At 44.1% G+C, this 18,825-nt stretch overlaps 1 long non-coding RNA gene across 2 annotated transcripts; it reads right to left on the minus strand.

Annotated features, from left to right (window-relative positions):
* Nucleotides 1-1,892: 1,892 nt before the first annotated feature.
* LOC123167925 (uncharacterized) lies at nucleotides 1,893-5,293 on the minus strand. 2 transcript variants are annotated; one of them, XR_006484145.1, is made up of 4 exons: nucleotides 4,487-5,293; nucleotides 3,608-4,384; nucleotides 3,302-3,402; nucleotides 1,893-2,542 (listed from the first exon to the last, which is right to left on the minus strand). It is a non-coding gene; the product is annotated as an uncharacterized lncRNA (long non-coding RNA). The 2 variants fall into 2 exon arrangements; XR_006484144.1 differs by having other exon boundaries at nucleotides 3,608-5,293.
* Nucleotides 5,294-18,825: the final 13,532 nt, after the last annotated feature.

The raw sequence follows: 18,825 nt of genomic DNA on the forward strand, positions 1-18,825 counted from the left end.
TTTTCAAGCGCGAATTGTTCTACGGTATTTTCCTTAATAGAGAAAAAGCAAAGAGAAAACAAAAACAAAACCAAATGATAAGTGCCACACGTCAGGTGTGTTGCACTTCGGTCCTGACGTTTTCGATAGCAATTTCAGTCATGTAGGGATGGCAAATTTCTATCAAAAATAAATTAGAGCACGAAAATTACCATGATAGTCAATTAAAGTTGTCATCCTCGCCTAACTAGACTTGCTGTGAAACACATGCAGAGTTACTATGTGCTCACACCTGACGTAAGACACCTATCAGAGTCGAACAAACCCAAATGATAGCCAAGAAAAAAAGGAATAAGAGAGCCTATCCAATAACAGTCCTATGCAACATTACGATATAGAGTGATTAAGATTCAGAATTCTAAAGGCCCAAGTTGGGAATTAATCCAAGTCTGCAGATAAGTTGCATGATTTTTCTTTACTCACGGATCAGATTTTTTTCCCTCAAAAAAACGCATAGCGTGCCTAAGATATTTATCTATCTATTATATATAAAAAGTATTTGACGGGTTAACCAGAAAAATAGAAATAGGCTAGAAATTACCACAATAATTAGAAACATCTAACCTTTAATTTTCTACATCTAAAATTCACAACCGTTAGATTAACTTTAATGTTAAAGAAATTACCCACCAATGCCATCTTTAAAATCAGCCCACGTAGATTTTGTTTTCCATAACCCTTGACGTGAAAAAAATATATATTCCATAACCCTTTGATTTGTCTAACTACCAAGAGATATATAGATTATAGATTAAAAAAAGATATAGATTATACATCACAAAACATTATGGCTTCCACGGTCAAGACAAAACAAGTGACGAGGAGAAAACCCCCGATGACCTAGCATATGCCTATGCCGCCGTCGCCGGCGCCGCCGCAGAGTTAATCCCCTCGCTACCCTCGTCCGACCGTAGGAGCCTCCAGCCTTGCATATGCAGTTCAGCGGCCTCCGTTTCGCCGCCGCCGCCGGCGGCTCCATACAGTTCGTCTAGCTACCCTCGTCCGATCGTCCGATCCTCTCATGCATGCACTTCAACGGCTTTGCGTTTCATGCACAGATCTAAGGAGCACTCAACGGCCTCGCGTCACACGTGCATGCATCGTCCTTGTATCTCTATGGTAAGGAGCTAGGTACGAATCAAAATATTACTTCCCTGTTGACGCTCGAGCATGCTAGCTACTTCCTCCGTTCCTAAATATAAGTCTTTTTAGAGATTCCACTATAAACTATATACGGAGCAAAATGAGTGAATCTACACTCTAAAGTATGTCTATATACATCCGTATCTAGTTCGTAGTGGAATCTTTAAAAAGACTTATATTTTGGAACGGAGGGAGTACGATTTTGTAGACCTGCACATATGCATGCATCAACCTCATGTAAAGAGAGCTAGGTACATGACTTGCCTCTTTTGACAAGTGCATGCACCCAATATATAGAGCACAAATGCCCGTGCGTTGCAACGGGAGAAAACTAATGGGCTGCTGATGAAAAAAATGATGGACCTATTGAGAGTCGGGTTCTCCTTTTGTTCTTCGGGACACCGGTTCAGGATATGTGATATTTATTCTCGTCATCCTAAGTCCTAACATAAATTTGATCATAGGCTCCTAGATCTTCAGAAATATTGTGCATCATATGAGCCATGATATCATTTGAATCCCGGTGCAAAAATTCAGACTATGCATCCTACCTGATGCTACTTCTCATCTTCAACATCATTTGAGCTAGGCAATTGAGCATTGTTACCATGGTTAGAAAATTACAGACCGAAGAAATAGCAACACATGGTACAACAGATTGGACAAAAATCTATGTTTATACTTGCCACATGCCCGTGCATTGCAATGGAGAAAAAAATAATCAATATGATTAAGCAGAGTGGGTTGACAAAAATAGAACAACAATTGTATCGTTCCAGAAGCCTTCCCTGTCGCATAAACAGTTTGTCTAACAAAGCGAGATAAGCGATAGCTTAAGAGACTCATTTGTGAAGGAGCGAGCTAACAACATTCAGTGTTAGATCTTGGTGCTTCCCATGAATGGCGACACTCGTGACGCGGACACGCTCCTCAGTGGCTCAAACCTCCGATTTGCACATTAGCATGTGATCTTTATTTTTTCAGTCGATATCTATACATCAGAATAAGAAGCAAATCCAAACCTATCATCAGAGCCTAAACCAAGGAGACTCTACACGTCAGTTTTTACTAAAAGGCCGAGTAGCATCCATGACTCTGCAATGGTGCAGCCAGTTTACACAATACACACATCGATAGAATTATAAGAGTATTTCACTCGCTCCTCAATGACCACTCAACTGAAATGTAGATCAAGACATGACCAGTAAGTGTTGAAACCTGCAGCTTATATGTTGGCCAATTGGAAGGCCCAACACAGAAGTAGGTGTCGGGAGAGCAAATTTGAACTTGGCCACATTAAGACTGATTTGTCTCTTCTGCACAAGTTTAAACTCTTTTAATTTCTCAGCATCCAAGCAGCCTACAAATCAAAACACACCTATATTAATTTTATACACAAGATTCAAAAGCAGTAGCCTTGCTTTAGGTAGAGCAAATAATTTATCCAGAGGGTAGCAAGAGGAATTGCAAAATGAATCATATGAGCAGTTTAAAAATGCATTGGAATCTGAATAGGGAGAAGCATCCGAACTAAATAGTAGACTCATATTGCAGAACCAGAAACATTGGATGAAGACTGAACATGTGGTCACTCATAGATTCGAAGTTATCACTTTTTATCTGAAACAAACGATCTACGGTAACTAAGGAAATGGCTAATTAATATGAACGATTCAGATTCATTCTACTCTCCAAGAAATGTCACAGCCATTCCATGCAAGAAATCCAATGGCCGCCAATTCAGACCATCTCTTTCAGGGAATCACCTAGCCATCAAGAAGCATCCTCGATCCACAGAATTTGATAGTAGCGAACATGTGTAAGCTAGAAATGTGTAAGAAACTAACATCTGTGTAAATGAAATGGCACTATTCACTGTAATGAGGAGCACCCTCTTTTACGTGAATACTTGGATAATCACTTGCCTATCTCAATCTTAGACCAATTTATTCCCTTTTACCTTCTATACATTTCAGCTATAATTATTAATTACTCCCTCCGCCCTATAATATAAGAATGTTTTTCAAGCTAACATAGCTAGGTTGAAAAACTTTCTTATTTTATGGGACAGAGGGAGTAGTATTTTGAAGCATGTATCATAGAAGGGCAAGCACACTACCTTCAGTTAGTTCAAAACCTTGTCAAGTTCTGGTTTTGATGGTGAGTTAGTAGTTGCGAATAGTTGATGCCAAGCAATTACAATCTGTGCATCATGCAAGTCTGCAAAACATAATATGACAAAAGAAAAGGAGCACACAAAGATTATTCCAACAATCTTATCCAACTTATAAATAAAGACCTTGATTCTCCTTTCCATAACATAATCAGATAAAAGGAAGGGGGCCCAGAAATATTAACTATTAACTTTATCCGAGAGAGGAAAATCTTAAAAAAAAAGGTTAGTTTTTTGGGGTCGAATCAATACCTTGCTTGAGGATCTCATATTTCTTGTGAGTGATGGTTTTGGCTATTGCTCGCAACACCAATTGTTGCATCCTGCAAACCCGGGTTTTTCGATCTGCACTTCCATATGTTGGCCCATCACTCTTCCATCTGGTATGTTAACTCATGATCCACAATCTCCTTCTGAAACTGCATGAGTAACCCTACATAAAAAAGGCAAGTTTAATTGTCTCCTCTTGTTAGCATGGAAAGCTCCAAGAACTTAAAACACCTGGGCAATTTGCCTTTGAGCCCCCATGTTGGCTTTAATTAGAGGATGTTAACTTGTGGCTAATTTGTGAAAGCAAAAGAAAATACCACTCGGGCTCCTTGTTCTCCCATTCACTTCACGTGGCTAACAACCACCAATATGTGACTACTCTTTCTGAATTAGTACAGATCAAACTAAAAACATGTAGAGCAATGGTGTTATCGCTTCTGAGCATGACATAACAGTACAACTACACCACCATGTACGAATTCAGTATTATAAGTTTATAACAGTACAAACTAACTGTGCTCTTTGCCAATTCTCCTAAAATGCATCACACGTACTTGGTTATCTTCTTCACGGCTTTAAACTTTTACAAGAATTCAGCAGTGGTTATTCCGTTAGTAAAGCACACAATGAAGTAAAGTGTTTCGAGACAACGGTGCATGTATGGCAGATCTCTCTGCATGGAGACGGTTTTACTTGCTCCTAAAGAAATTTATTCTCAATAAAGATGCCCAGCTGAGGATCTTTTCACCTTGTTGCTACCTGTTAAATTTGGGATGACGTCTTAGATATGGTGTGACATTTGCATGTACTGGTTCGGATAAATAATTTGGAATTCAGTGGGACGAATGCACACACAAATACCTTTAAAGTAATTTTATTGTAAATAGGCATGAAGGAGAAACTTATAGTGGGCGGGTTGGGCAGCTTCTCATTCACCATCTTTTCAAGAGCTAAAGCCAACTCCATTGGTAAGACCACAAGAGGCGCACAAGATAGAACACATGATGATTTCACAAGCTACAGGGCTCCACAAAATGAAAGCAGATATCACATATAACTGATACAAATCAGATCACCCTATACAAAACTCCCCAAGCAGAGCAAAGAATAAAGTATGGCATACACGGCAACATGATATGATACAAATCCCCAACTGAACCCACATCTCTCTGTATAAAATTCCCAAGTTGAACCCCTCAAACTCTCACATCTCTGTCCCCCAATTATTTTGAACCAATAATCAGTTCCCCCTTCTTTTCAAGATGCAGTATCATTCACAAAACCAAGATGGAATAGCACCACGGGGTCAGGTTTAGGGGAAGGCTTGGTCGGTGTTTAGGGAGAGGAAGGCGAGGATGAGGATCCCGACCAAGAAGGAAGGAGGGACGGACCTGGGGCCGCCGGAGACGCGCCGGCGAAGCCCTGCCCGAAACCCTAGCCGCGGGGGGTGGGGTTGCGAGCGGGCGGCAGAGGCCGGGAGCGGAGAATATGGAGAGAGGGGAGGGTTGCGTGGACCATGGGGAACTCGATGGCGTGCTGCGCGGCGGCGGAGCTCGCCGGAAGCGGCCGGCGTGGGTGGTGGCGGCGGCGAGGGCTTCGTGGGCGAGAGAGGGAGGAGGCGAGCTCGTGCTAATTGTGTGGTCGTGTTTTTTTTCTTTACAAATCTGTTCGGACTGCGGGTTGAATACTCCGAACGACAAGGGGCTTTATGCAAAAACGAATCGTTTTTCAGATTCAGATATTCACTTAAAAAGGGACCGCGGGTTTAGTTACCAGAAAAAAGAAGGACGTTTTTGCAAAATTGCTAACGACGTACGACCTGAAGCGTTAAGCGCTTTATTAGTACGTAAAGAGATATATATACCTGTGGACTATTCTGTTACGCGTAACAGAATATTATTCTGTTACCCTTCTTGAACTGACGTGGTTTACAGGTTGGACTAACGTAGTTTTCCTTTTGAACTGATCTTCCTGCGTGTACGACGGGCGGAAACAGGGGATGCAACGTGGAGATTTCGGGCGTTCTCCGGCGCGATGTTGCGGGCTATTCGTTACTAGAGGAGACATGTAAGGGGTTCCGCACGTGCGCGCGCTCACCTGATCGTGTTTTGCGATTTGTAGTCACCGGAGGTGACGGCGTGGGTATTTGGCGGCGGACGTGTTCTGGGCATTGGTGTTTACGGCGATGTTCGTAGGCCTCAATTTACGTCCTGTTTGTTGTTTTGGATGTGAGAATTATCGGTATGTTAGAGTTTTTGGATATTAATTTCATTTGTAATTTCTGATTACAAGTTTTGGTGTTCTTGGTCGTTTTCCACGCCCGCCATGTAAATGTGTTCTTCTTTTTCTGTTGTTTTACTTTCGAATTGGTGTTGCAGGGAGAGATATGAGGATTGTATGAAAAGATTTGCGTTGTCAATTTTGCTTCTTTTGAGTTGTTTCTACCCTGGATTCCCATGTTATTTTGTCGTTGGCGGAGGTGGTGTATGGCGGCTGACTGTAGGCTCTGATTTTTCTTGTAATCTGGTCAAACTGTGTAATTAAGTTGCGTGTTTTTCAGTGTTTGTTTGAATTGCTGCCGTATGTGTAGTTGGACTGCTGCGTGTCAAAGTTTGCTTACTGTGCGTTGACATCGGAACTGGCTGCCTACCGATACTTCTGCACTTTGATTATAAAGCCCGAGCCCTCTGTCACTTTCATTCTACCATCTGCAAGCAAAGAAAAGCGAGATGGATCCTGAGTTGGGAGAGGTCACAGAGGAGGAGGCGGATGCCGTCGATGTGAGGGCTGCAGTAGCGGAGCAGAGGAGGAGGAGGAGGCGCAAGCGCAGGCAGATGGCACGACGTGCTGCCGAGGAGGAACTGGAGGCAGAGTTCAACAAACGCCTTGCGCGCGAGGTGATGGATACTTGCAACTCCAATGAATTGGAGCTTCTTTTCCCAGAGGGCAGGGGAAGGAACCATATTCAGATCATCAGTTGGGCTAGGGCGAGAGCAGCCACGGCTCCACATCCATCCACCAGGGCCAAATGGCGTCGTTCTTTGATCGTTATGACTGAAGTAGTGAAGATTATGTTTTTAAGATTTTTGTTGTGAGGGAGCAGATGTTTGAATGACTAAATGAATTGAACTGTTTTATCTCTGAATGTGTTGTTTTATCTGCATATGTTTTGACATGTGCACTTTTGAACTGCTTGTTTGTCAGAAGTTGAACTGATTTGCGGTCAAATGTTGCATGGCTTGTATAATAACTATTTCCTACCAGCTGGCTGCCCACCTGCCTATTTATTATTTTTATAATCTGCGAGTCTCCCTGGCTATAAATTCTATCCATCTATGTGTGGTGTGTGGCTCAGTCTCCCCGTCCTTTTTCTTCCTTCTTCCAGAATTAGATCTAGGTTCCTCCCTCTTCTCTCCGTTGTTTTCTTCCCTGTTCCTGTGTGTTCCATGGAGGATTGTTCATGCGGATGCCTGGCAAAGATGGCGCCCATAGCTGACGGCTGTGTGTACGAATCTGGTTTGGAGCTCACCCAGACTCAGCGCCGTGGGAAACTTTCTTGTCTGCTGTACATCAACCATGGGTTTCGTGCGCCATATGTTTGTCGCGTGGCGGTTGGTGACTTGAAGGAATCATGGCTATGTGTTTTTGTTCGTTTTGTTTTCTACTTTTTTGTAGCTCTCTTTTTGAATCCCATGGACTGGATCTGTAGTTTAGTGTTATGAATAGTTTGTCTATATTTTTGTATTTGGTTTTGTCAGAATTTAACAGTAGGGATTTCTGTGTGTATTTGTTCATTACTAAACAGTTTTTTATCCATTTTTGTATAATCCTTGATTTGTTTTTTGTCAGAAGTTGTTACTGTAGGTGTATTGATATGTATATTTCTTCAGTTTAGTCAGTTCACATGACTAGTCAGTTTTGTGTTATTGTTTTGGTTCAGATTTTTTCTTTTCAGTTTGTTATGCAAACCGTTCCTATATCTGTGTAAAAATTCAGTTATGTCAGATGTTCACTTCTGTTTTGTACTCCCATGCCCATTTGCAGAAAATGTCACCCAGGATTAGGATTGTTGCTCCTAGTTCCGGTGTTCTGAAGATGGAGACTTCAGACAAAAATGGGTATCAGTTGATGGAAGTTGCCTACCACATCGACTTTGATGGTTGCATCAACCTAACTACTGGGTGGAAGGAGTTTGTGGCAGAGTCTGGATTTGAGGATGGTGATGTGGTTATGGTTATGTTCTCCAGGGAAGATGACTCTCTGATGTTCAGAATTTATGTGCTGTAGGTTTAAATGTGGCAAATGACGCCGGTTGTGAGATTTGTGTGTGGTTGATTATGTTGCAGTATTTTTTCTTTAAAACTTTTGCATGTGAGATGGTTGATTCTATTGTATTATCAGATGGTTTGGAACAACTTATGTAATGCTTTTCCTATATGTTTTGCTCAGTATAACTGTTTTATTTATATATTATTTATATTAGTACTAGAACAATTCTATAGTTTAACTGATGGGCATCCTTTGTTTTGACTGGTATATTTTCATGTACATAGCTCGCAGATGGAACTATACGCTGATGATGTTTATAGAACCCCTTTTTTTGGGTTTGAGTTTGCTAAACTTACATTCTGTTAATGATAGTACTGAACTATTTTAGGTTGTCAATTACCAATCAAATTTGTTTGTTGTACAACATTTTTTCTTACATTTTTACATGAATTTTGGATCACATTTTTTCTTTTTACAGTTGAATAATGCTAGTTCTAGTATTTTTTAAAATTAAAAGATTTTAATCATTGCTGAACAGTATTTTTTACTTGAACCTTATGAATTGTAGTAGTTGAACTTTTTACATTTAATTTTCCAAAAAATTATATGTATTTCTATTTTTTTAGTTCTTATAATTAAGATGTGTTTGAACTTTTTACATTATATGTTTTTGAACTTATTTCTTGTGAGTTTTTTTTAAAATTATCTGCATTTTTTTGTCGTGTGTGATCGGCTGGAATTTTGTAATGGGGCGAAGTACTGTGTTGGGCCATCTGCCTGAGTCGTTGTTTTCGACCCAGATAGCTCGTCCGTGCGGCTGTGCAGCGCGGCTTGCGCGTGCGCTATGGGTTTAGTCCCACCTCGCTAGTCGAGGGGGTTCTAGACCTGTTTATAAGCGCAGCCGAGGCTCATCAGTCGAACTCCTCTGAACACTTACCTGAGCGCTTATACACGGCGCTCGCTCTCTCTCATGACCTGTGGGCCTTGGACGGCGGGCCTTGCGTTGTGTGCGGATTACTAGGGATTCGCAAACGGGCTCGAGTTCAAGTATCTAGCATCGTCAGGGCCTGCGCCTGTCCTTGGGCGGTCAATTTTTTTCTTTTTGTTGTTGTTTGAATCTAGTACTTGACTCCACCAGTAACTTGGACTGATACTTTATGATCCTTGGGCGGTCAATTTTTCCTTTTTGTTGTTGTTTGAATCTAGTACTTGACTCCACCAGTAACTTGGACTGATACTTTTTTGTTCTAGTTCTTGTGAGTTGTGTTCTAGGAACGAGCCATAACATGACTTGCCCGCACCGCACCTCACCAAAGTGCAAAGTTGTATTGACACATCTTCCTTGTATGGACTTGCCCCCATTATCTATCTTAGGGGTGTGTGGGTGCGTGTGGGGGGGGGAACAGAATAACCGCACTGCGCCTGTCAAACGAGCGCACTGCCGCGTTAGCGCGAGGCCGAGTCGGGGGGGGGGGGAGGGGGGTCGGGACCCTCCCTCCCCCATCCCGGCGAGGCCGAGCCAGGAACGAGCCGTAGCAGGCGACGACGCGGCGTGCCGCGGCGTCGCATGCGGAGGCGAGTCCGTAACATGACTTGCCCCCATTATCTATCTTTAGGGGGGTGTGGGTGCGTGTGGTGGGGGAAACAGAATAACCGCACTGCCCCTCGGTGCATAGTTGTACTGACACATCTTCCTTGTATGGACTTGCCCCCATTATCTATCTTTAGGGGTGTGTGGGTGCGTGTGTGTGTGTGTGGAGGGGGGGGGACAGAATAACCGCACCGCCCCTCGGTGCATAGTTGTACTGACACATCTTCCTTGTATGGACTTGCCCCCATTATCTATCTTGGGGGTGTGTGGGTGCGTGTGGGGGGGGACAGAATAACCGCACTGCGCCTGTCAAACGAGCGCACTGCCGCGTTAGCGCGAGGCCGAGCAGGGGGGCAGCCCGACCCCATCCCGGCGAGGCCGAGCCAGGAACGAGCCGTTGCAGGCGACGACGCGGCGTGCCGCGGCGTCGCATGCGGAGGCGAGTCCGTAACATGCCTTGCCCCATTATCTATCTTTAGGGGGTGTGTGGGTGCGTGTGGGGGGGGGACAGAATAACCGCACTGCCCCTCGGTGCATAGTTGTACTGACACATCTTCGTCGTATGGACTTTCCCCCATTATCTATCCTTAGGGGTGTGTGGGTGCGTGTGTGTGTGGGGGGGGGGACAGAATAACCGCACTGCGCCTGTCAAACGAGCGCACTACCGCGTTAGCACGAGGCCGAGCCGGGGGAGGGGGGAAGGGGGTCGGGACCCCCCCCATCCCAGCGAGGCCGAGCCAGGAACGAGCCGTAGCAGGCGACGATGCGGCATGCCGCGGCGTCGCATGCGGAGGCGAGTCCGTAACATGACTTGCCCCCATTATCTATCTTTAGGGCTGTGTGGGTGCGTGTGGGGGGGGGACAGAATAACCGCACTGTGCCTGTCAAACGAGCGCCCTGCCGTGTTAGCGCGAGGCCGAGCAGGGGGAGGGAGGGGGGTCGGGACCCCCCTCTCCCATCCCGGCGAGGCCGAGCCAGGAACGAGCCGTAGCAGGCGACGACGTGGTGTGCCGCGGCGTCGCATGCGGAGGCGAGTCCATAACATGACTTGCCCCCATTATCTATCTTTAGGGGGTGTGTGGGTGCGTGTGGGGGGGGAACAGAATAACCGCACTGCCCCTCGGTGCATAGTTGTACTGACACATCTTCCTTGTATGGACTTGCCCCCATTATCTCTCTTTAGGGGGTGTGTGGGTGCGTGGGGGGGGGGACAGAATAACTGCACTGCCCCTCGGTGCATAGTTGTACTGACACATCTTTCTTGTATGGACTTGCCCCCATTATCTATCTTAGGGGTGTGTGGGTGCGTGTGGGGGGAAACAGAATAACCGCACTGCGCCTATCAAACGAGCGCACTGCCGCGTTAGCGCTAGGCCGAGCCGGGGAGGGGGGGTCGGGACCCCCCTCCCCCATCCCGGCGAGGCCGAGCCAGGAACGAGCCGTAGCAGGCGACGACGCGGCGTGCCGCGGCGTCGCATGCGGAGGCGAGTCTGTAACATGACTTGCCCCTTTATCTATCTTTAGGGGGTGTGTGGGTGCGTGTGTGGGGGAGGGGCAGAATAACCGCACTGCCCCTCGGTGCATAGTTGTACTGACACATCTTCCTTGTATGGACTTGCCCCCATTATCTATCTTTAGGGGGTGTGTGGGTGCATGGGGGGGGGACAGAATAACCGCACTGCCCCTTGGTGCATAATTGTACTGACACATCTTCCTTGTATGGACTTGCCCCAATTATCTATCTTAGGGGTGTGTGGGTGCGCGTGGGGGGGGGGACAAAATAACCGCACTGCGCCTGTCAAACGAGCGCACTGCCGCATTAGCGCGAGGCTGAGCCGGGGGGGGAGGGGGGACCCCCCTCCCCCATCTCAGCGAGGCCGAGCCAGGAACGAGCCGTAGCAGGCGACAACGCGGCGTGCCGCGGCGTCGCATGCGGAGGCGAGTCCGTAACATGACTTGCCCCCGCACCACACCACACGAAGGGGCATAGTTGTACTGACACATTATCCTTGTATGGACTTGCTCCCGCATCGCACCGCACCGAGGGCATAGTAGTACTGACACATCTCCGTAACATGACTTGTCCCCGCACCGCACCGCACCGCACCGCAACGAGGGGCATAGTAGTACATGATTTGCCCCCGTTATCTTATCTTTATTTTTTAGGGGAAAAACCAGCACCGTTATGAATTATTATTTCATTTGTACTTTTTGATAATTTTTATTATACTGTTGTGAGTTATTATTTGTACTTTAGCTGTTTGTTTTCTCCCTCTATATTAATTTTTTATTGTATTTAATTTTTGCTATTATCTTTGGTAACTTCCCAGAGATAGTGGGCTTCGCCACGGTTCTGGGCTTTAGCCGTCGGTTTTCTCCCACTCACCTTTTAACCTCTGCTCTCCCCCGTTCCGCTCCGCTCCCCTCTCCAAATCGATTCCTTCTTCGTTCCCCTCTTCTCGCAGAGAAGTTGCTTCTCCTATTTCGCCGCGGGAGCGTCGGCCGGCGGGTTGAACCCCAGGGGTGGAGGTCTGGGTGCTCTGTTTGCTCCTTTTGGTCTGCGATTGACTTCCCTTGAGTCCTCTTATGTATAGATTTTCCCTCTATTTCTTAGCTCTTGCTCTCTTGCTGTCTCAGGCTGGATTCGCTAGGGTTCGTTTGCTCTTGAACGAGCGGTTGGCGACAGTGATACTCGATTCCGTGGCGGATTTTGTGTTTGCTTGTAAGAGTTTTGCTTTGTATGGCGTGCTTCGTTTCTGAAATAGGCCAGAGTCCTATTTTTTGTTCATGTGTCTTGCAGATTTGGTTCGGCAGATTTTAGGTCTGTAGATCTCAATGGGTACATCATCCAGTCCGGACAAGTTGAATGGAGGTGATTTTCCCGGTAATTTGGATGATGTTTAACAGATCTGGTTTTTAGGTTGTATAGGTGTGGTCGTATCGACTTTATAAGTTGTATGTATTTTGATAGCTGTTAAATTTGCCCTGGATTGTGTGGTGTGTATAGTTTTGGCGGTTGATGTGACCTGCAGACAGGTTGTAGTACTGATCACCATCTGTAGTTTGAACTGTTGTCCTGACATTTGAATAGGTTGTAGTAGTCAGTGAAGAACTGGTATGATGTTGAAAGAGTTTTCATTCTGAAGTTTGTTGTGCCAGTGGTGGGTTCATATTGTTTTATTGGGTGCACTTGTATTGTTCATATAGTTGAACTGATTGCTTGTTCATGTACTTTTTTTCTAATTATGATGTTGTTGCAGATGTTGGAGTGCCGGTGCCTCCTGATTCTGAAAAATCAGAACGCTTTCAAGATCTTGTGAATGTTATTTTTGAGACACCAAATCCGCTAGAAGAACTTGCGGATGTTGCTGGTGTTTCCCTTATATTTGCTATTTTTTATCAGCCTTGAATACATAAATATGTTTAGCTACATTAGTTGTTCCTTTTGTTTGTGTCTGATGCTATGCGCTTTATTTATCTTGTCTCTGCAATGTTAATTGTGTTTTGATTTTATACGTGCGTGCTTATGTTTGTTGGTTTATGCAATTAATGACAGCCATGGTGCTCCTGAGGACATTGCTGATGTTGTCAAAGATATTAATGATGGAATGTATTCTCTTAACGTTGATGATGTTGATGGCAGCTTGCAGTTGTCTGTTACTCAGTCACAGAGTGTTGATGGCACTGAGCCTGTTACTCAGGCTGAGGATGTTCCTATGCAGTTACAGCTCGAGGATGAAAGGATAAGAAAGAAGAAGTGTGATTTCCAGAGGAGAAAGGAGTTTGAGCGGCGTCAAAAGGCTGCCTGTGTTCAACGAAGTGATCGGGATATTGCTCAAGCTCCTGAAGGTGTAGGTGATGAAGGTGGTGACGCGGCCTTTTCAACTGTTGATGCTGGATCTCATGGAAGTGACATGCCTGTGAAGACAAACTTGATGCAAACTCGTTTGACGCAAGTGTTTACTCGTGATGCAGTCAAGGAGAAGAAAGCTGTTTTGAAGAGGAAGATGTCAGATCGAAATCCTGATGGCACACAGAGGCGTAGCCCACGTGTGAAAGCTGGTTCCCAACCTGGTAATAGCAAAGCTGATGGGGATAGTGTTGCTGTGAAGATTGGTCCAAGAAAACTTGGTGGCTCCCCTGTTCGTCGTAGTCCACGGGTTTTGACAAATAAGAAGCCTTCTTCGCCTCCTCTTCGAGAGTGCTCTTTGTTGAAAGAAAATAATAAGCGTAAAGTTCATCCTGCGAAGGTGAACAAAGGTGTTAAGAAGCGTGCTCGTGTCGAAGCTGAAGATGTTGTATCTGAAGAAGATGATATCGAAGTTGATTCTAAAGATGAATTTGCAGTGGTATGTCTTTTGTACTGTATGTGACTAACTAGTTGTACTTGCAATGATTTAATTGTGTTTGGGCTGGTATGCTGGCCAGGCGAGGCTGTTCATTGTTTGCATCAATCGAGGATGGTACTGATGTTGTTTCAAGAGTTGAACTTGTGCAATCTTTTCTTTTTTTCTACTCGCCTTCATATGCTTGTTTTGTTTTCTATATTCATTTATTTAAGGTGTGGCTTCTTTATTTTCATTTACAGCCTGTTAGCGTTATGAGTCCGGTGAAGCCGGTGGGAGGCAATGCCGGAAAAGTTGCCTTGGATGAAGGTGACCAACGGAAATTGAACTTAACTGTGCGATGTTCATTGGGAGAGGTTGAAGCTTGTGCTAAATTGCTTGAGAGTCGGCATGTGGCTAGGGTTCGTGCTGCTGGTTTTGGTTCTATCTTCAATTGGAGGGTGAAGTCTAACATTTCCCGCCCTCTGATGGGAGTTTTGTACCTGAGGATAGATCCTGATACGATGACTCTTGACATGGGTGAGGCTAATAAGAAGCTTCGCATCACTAGCGATGGTATACAACAATTATTTGGGTTCCCTCGTGGTGGTCGTTCTCCGCCAAGGCCGTCAGAGGATGGATATGACGACGCTCTAATGAAGTTAAGATCGGAGCTTGACATTAGCAGGAACAAAGATATCAAGACAAAGGATTTGAGGAATAAGCTCAAGGTGCTCGTTAAGGATCCTAGCAAAGATGACCTTGCTCTGAAAGTGTTCTTCATTATTGTGTTTATGAAGGTTGTGTTGCCTGGTGCCGCCCCGCGTGTTTCCAGAGAGGCAACAATGTTTGAGGGTCTCATCTTTGAGGACATGGCTAATATGGATTATTGTCAGCTGATGGTTGATGAGCTTAGAAGGGCTGTTGTCAGGTACCAAGATGGTGTTACCCTTGGGAAGGCAATCACAGGCTGTGCTATAGGGCCTGTACTAATGTACCTTGACTACCTTATCCATGGCAAGACTGCGGAGCCTGACATGCGAGTCCCCCGCATATGTTTCATGGATCCTGTCAAGCTTTCTGATCTGGTTGATGCAGATTTGATAAAAAAAGGCAGTACAGATCCAAAGACTTGGGTGTTTGGGAAGCTTCCGGTGAGTTTATTTCTTTCGTGTCTTGCAGACCTTTTTTATATTTAGGTATAGCTATTTTTGCTGGAGTGAACATGTGTCCCGCAGAGTTACCTGTTTAGATTTTGTCATTTCTTAAGCTTTGTGAGGTTTAGGTACGATTTTTAGTACTGTTTTTTCATGTGTGGTTGAACTGAATATCTTTGTTCAACTGTCCTGTCGGTAAATACTAACAAATTGGCATTGACAGTTAAATATTGATAGTGTTGTTGATTTAAATATGTTAATATCATGTTTTATTTTTCCCTGTGTGTTGCATTGATTAATTAACTCTTTTTTCCCCTTGTTTGTAGTGGAAAACTCAAGAGGAGGTTTTTTTCTGAGTGTATAAACGGCCAGTCCTGGAGATGCCGTCGTCTCAGGTTCCCAAGTCTTCATTTCTGCACGATGAGTTGAGAGATGGCCGTGGTGTTGAGGGTGCTGGTTATGTCCCCCCTGGCCCTAGTAATGCTAGTACTTCACAGAGGCAGGGTTTTGGTATTGATGTTGCTGTTTCTGCGTTGGAGCGCGCTGAGCATATTTTAAGCAATGTGTGTTCTGAGCTGCAAAAGGTCCCAACGACTGTTGAGCGTCTGAGCTGTATCAATGGCATCCTTCCTGAAGGTCATCAATTTAACGGCGAGGAAGCAGTGGACTATATTGAGATGGAGAGAATTTTTATTGGTGATATGCGTGCACTATGCTGCTGATCTAGTTCAGAGCTCGGTTCGTCTGTTGAACAACATGAAGCGTTTCAAAACTATGCAAGACTCTCGCTGCAAGCCATATGAAGAAAGTGCAAAAGTTGTTATCAGGCAGATTGAGCAGGATGAGGCTGCTGCCACCGACAGCAGAGCTGGTGATGGTACCGAGGCTAATGTTTCTGATCACGAAACGAATGATGTTGGCTTGGAGCGCCATGTTGTTGATGTGAGTCTATCCTCGGTGTTTGCAATTTTTACTATGTTGTTCTGCTGTCAGTATTGTAGTTGAACTTTCTCATCTTCATCTGTTTATTAATTTTTCTTCCATCCAGATTGAGTAGGATGAGGCTGTTGCCACTGACAGCAGGTCTGATGATGGTACTGAGGCTAATGTTTCTGATCACCATACGAACGATGTTGGCTTGGAGCACCCTGTTGTTGATGTGAGTCAGTCCTCGGTGTTTGTATGTTTTTACTATGTTGTTCTGCTGTCAGTATTGTAGTTGAACTTCCTGATCTTCATCTGTTTACTCATTTTTCTTTTCATGCAGGAGACCAGTCATAATGTTGAGGCTGCTGTTGACCGTGGAGTTAATGATCCATATACTGATAAGTGCAAGGTTATTTTTATTTTTAATGTGTTTATTCATAGTTCTTGAATTTTCATGCGCACCAATGTGCCTTGCTTGTTCATTTTTCTATTCCACACGTTAAGAGTTTTGCAGGTGATACCTACCTTTTTTGTTACTGTGGTTTAATTCCTTGTGTTTGTTGTTGCTAATAATAGCATTGGTTTTTTGGTTCATTACATATGAAATCAGGGTCCTGTTGTTGGCGACGAGCCTTGTTCGCCCGTTGGTGATGTTGCTTTGAATGTTAGCAGCAGCAAGATCAATGATGTTGCTGTGAATGCTTCTAAGGTTTGTTTTTCTGTGCACCTCTTGCTAGCTTATTTTTGATTGTTAGTTTTGCTCATATTATTCACTTTTTCTGAATTTTTATTTCTTCAAATGACTGATGTTGAGCGTGAGGCTGTCGTTAGTGGTGGAGATGATGCTCGTGGTGTTCCATTGAGTAGTGGGTGCGATGTTGGTACCAAAGTTGCTGATGAGGATGTTGGTGCTGCAAGCATACTTGATGCCAAACCGTCTGGTGTTGGTATTGCGGGGAATGAAAATCTTTCTGATTTTGAAGATTTGCCGCCGGAAAATTTCCCGCCTGGAGGGCTTGATTAAGGTGATGCATTGCAAGATGCTTCTAGCATGGAGGAGGTGCCATCCGAGGGTGATGATTTACTTCTGTCGATTTCTTCTGGCCCCTTGACGCAGGAGGCGCTCGTGTCATCCCAAGATTTTCTTTCTACAGACCCTGAAAGCGCAGCGATATTGGTGTCCTCTCAAGATATCCCATCGTCAAACCCTGGAACTGGAGGCATATTGGTCTCATCACAGGAACTACCGCCGTCGTCAAACACTGATAGTGCAGGTAAGGACTTGTAAATGAGGCGTACTTCTCAATTTTGGCATTTTGGAGATGTTCACTTGTAATGCTTGAACTTATTATTTTTCTTCTTTTTCTGCAAGCAGAAAGTGGTAATGTTGTTAAGGTTGATATGTTTTCTTCGCTGTTACGAGGTTGCGCACGAACCGTACGAAATGGTTAGTTTGGGATTTTGCCCGTACCATTTTTGTCTCTTTTTCTTTCTCTCATATGAGAATGGTTGTTGTTGCAGTAGTTTTAATTCATGTAATCTTTTGTGTTTTTCTAGTCACAAGCCGATGTTTCAAAATAAAGAATGTGATGCCAGTGTTGGTTCTATTGCTAAAGCGTTTGTCCCCACTGGCATGCTCAACTCTAACAGTGCTGACGTTGTTTTATATTCTCTACGTCAGAAGTACCGAGACACTGACAAGTTGGTAGTTCCCAGATGGGTGACGGTCAGTATTTTGCTTTGTAGATAGGATGATAACTTGTTTTGCCAATTTTCTAACTGTTGTTGTTCTTTTTGTACAACAGACCAAGATCCGTGATGGAAATATTGATTCCAATGTGCTAAATTGGTTCACGAGATCGTGTGCTGATGGTTTTGACCAAGTAGGTGAACTTGAACTTTTTGTACTCATGAACTAGAACTGTCCTGTTTTCTTGCAAATTTGGGAGGTGGGGGAATGAAATTGAGCAACCTACTTTTAGCCCTGCACTTATGAATGATGTGTGCTTCTTTTTTTGAAGCTGAACTTATTGTCGCAAGGAAATTGAACTGATATGTTTGTTGCAATTTTAACTTGAGTAGCATATATTTTTTGTAGTGTTGTGCTTACTCAATTAGAACTTATGATTATCTTATCTTTGTTTGTACTTCTGAATTTTGATTTTCTTCTTTTATTTTATTGTTTGGAGGCTGAATTTTTTGTTTCATTATGATTTGTTAAATTCATTTTTCCTCTGCGATTTTTTTGTCAGCTTGTCTTTCCTACTTTTGATCCGCCGTCCTTTGCGGCTACCATGAAGCCTAGCGAAGAATCTGGGCATTGGTGCTTGATTGTTCTGAATTTGAGGTTCTGTCATTTTGAGTGTCTTGATTCACTGCGCGATGAAACCTGGAGTGATGCAGTTAGATTCTTAAGGAATATAACAGATAACATAAAGAAGCTTTGGAGGGAGTCCAGCGTAGACAAGGCCAAACCGTTCTCGCCGGTGCATATTGATGGTTTCTCTTGCGAGTTTGTGCAGGTGCCGCAGCAGAAAAACACGTGAGTATCCGTTTTTAATGAGTTTTTGTTAGTTGTTTTTGTTGCTGGGAGGGTGGTGTTCCTATATTTTCAGATTTGTGATGTACCCATTTGTTTTTTCTTTTGTTAACATGCATGATTGTGGATTCTTTATGCTACAAAGCAGCAAGACCTATCATTGTCGGGAGGATGGTGTGATTGAAATGTTAGATTACAACCACGAAGACATTCTTGACATTAGGAAGACTTTTCCGTATACCTGCGCAGCTAGCGATGTGTTTGATGTTGACTTCCGTGGTTTGTTTGGCATCGAACCCTGTACGTAATGCATGACCTTTTGTAATTTTTTGCAGCTTGTACTTCTTGATTGGTACTGTCATGAATTACGTATTTGAACTTTACCCTTGATG

The sequence above is a fragment of the Triticum aestivum genome, chromosome 7D (assembly GCF_018294505.1).
Source record: "Triticum aestivum cultivar Chinese Spring chromosome 7D, IWGSC CS RefSeq v2.1, whole genome shotgun sequence".
NCBI lineage: Eukaryota > Viridiplantae > Streptophyta > Magnoliopsida > Poales > Poaceae > Triticum > Triticum aestivum.